Consider the following 2,007-nt stretch of genomic DNA (forward strand, 5'->3'; position numbering starts at 1 on the left):
CTAAATTGTCTGCACCTGGGCAGAGATGGGACACAGCCAAGTTGTCCATGTCTCACCTGTTAGATGAAGCATTTCAGAAAAGAACATCAAAGATTGGTTTATGTTTAAATTCAAACCTACAACATAAAAAAGTCTACCTGCAGTTTCAACTCGAAGCAGTCATTCAAAAGTTTTTTTTCGTTTTTTTTTTTTTTTATTTCTACCCAACGTGTTGTGCTCTTTGCTAATGCTACAAATGTTAAACTGAGTTGCATTCACAGGCTCTCTCTCAGCAGTCTTGCACATAAAATTCAATGATGTAGAATCTTCCAGCTAATGTGTCGGCATCTTTATTTGTTCATTAAAACATGAGTTACTGCTGCTGCCTGTTCCTTAATTTAACTACATTAATTTCATTTTAACGTACATTCACTTCACTTCCCACTGGCTCGAGGGTCTTGCCTGTCTTTGAAATGGAGCTTCACGCTCGTTGTACGGCAGCATTTCTGGCTGCCAAAGTTTTGGTTTTCCTCAAAAAGTTGAAGGATATTAAACAGATGATTTGCTTCGACTAATGACAAAATGAATGACGACCTACTACAAACATCAATACAAGCTAGACTAAGTTGAGAAAAAAAGTAATTATTTATTTTAATAAATCTTTCCTCATTCAATAAATCCGGTAATTGCTTGGCTATAAAGCTTTATTATTGCTACTTTTTTAAATTTTGTAATTTTTCCATTCAATTTCTGTCCATTTGTTCTAGTCATGACCTGAATCCTGCTTATATTTAACCCCTATGTCCTTATTATGAGAAACTTGAATCATTATTCAAAGGATTTAAGTTCAAAAGGATTTTGAATTTAAGTTCATAAGTTCATTTGCATAAGTTCAAAAGAAGAACTAATGCAGATTTTTTTCCTTTATTTACCATAATTCTGTCTATTTCCTAAACTGCCTTATGCTTATAGGGTTTCAGAGAGTTTGGCCTCTATCTTCAGTAGTGATTGGACAAGAGCTGCAGCCTGCGCAGGTCACCAGTCCACCACAGTGAGACAAAGCAAATTAGAAAGTGAACCACAAACAGTTGTTTTTGGCGTGCCCGGTGCGCTGCAGTACCTGGAGAACTCTCCCACTCCTCACAGAAAGACCCCTGACATGCATTTGAATACCGGGATCTCATTTTGCAAGGTACTAGCATTCTGCCCGTCATGTTGGTTTTGTTTATGGCAAAACAACTACATTTCCTGGAGTTCTCAAAAAGGCTATACATGTGCCGACTAGCCTGAATGTACGGTGCCAGGAAAACGTGTTTGCCTTTACAAAATTCCTCTGTTTTGTACAGTTTTGTCACCCTTAATCGTTTCAGACCAGAGAAAAGATTACCTAATTTAAAACACACTTTTCAAATGATAATCTCATCTATCAAAGGGGGAACCCATCAAAACCAACTTGCCCCTACATAAAAAGTAATAAATATATATATATATATATATATATATATATATATATATATATGTGTGTGTGTGTGTGTGTGTGTGTGTGTGTGTGTGTGTGTGAATAATCACATATTTGTTGCAATTTTACCAGCAACACCCCAGTCTGATTAATGTGAGCTCTGTGGAATCAAGAAAATGCTTCAATAGTTCCTATCTGACAGCATGAAGTAGGCCAAAAGAGAACTAAAAGCAATGCATCTGTCAGACTAGAAAGGCTTACAAAATCATTTTTAAATCATCCAAAGATGTCAAAGTCATACTACCAGTCAAACATGGTGCTGGCAGTTTCATGGTGTGGTAAAATTTCCTGCTTTACTACACAGGAAACCTGCAGTAATTGATGGAATAACGTATTGTGATCTGTGGAAGATAACCTGAAAGAAGTTTATCCAATCATTTGACTGTGACTGAGTTACACAGTAGGGCAATGATCCAAAGGACACCAATTCTTTACCTCTAAATGGCAAAGAATTGAAGCTCAGTCCTCAAAAAATCTCTAATGTAGTTTAAAATTTTATTCAAAAAAAA

The sequence above is a fragment of the Poecilia latipinna genome, unplaced genomic scaffold (assembly GCF_001443285.1).
Source record: "Poecilia latipinna isolate Pla-1442-1.1 unplaced genomic scaffold, P_latipinna-1.0 Scaffold237, whole genome shotgun sequence".
Taxonomy (NCBI): Eukaryota; Metazoa; Chordata; class Actinopteri; order Cyprinodontiformes; family Poeciliidae; genus Poecilia; species Poecilia latipinna.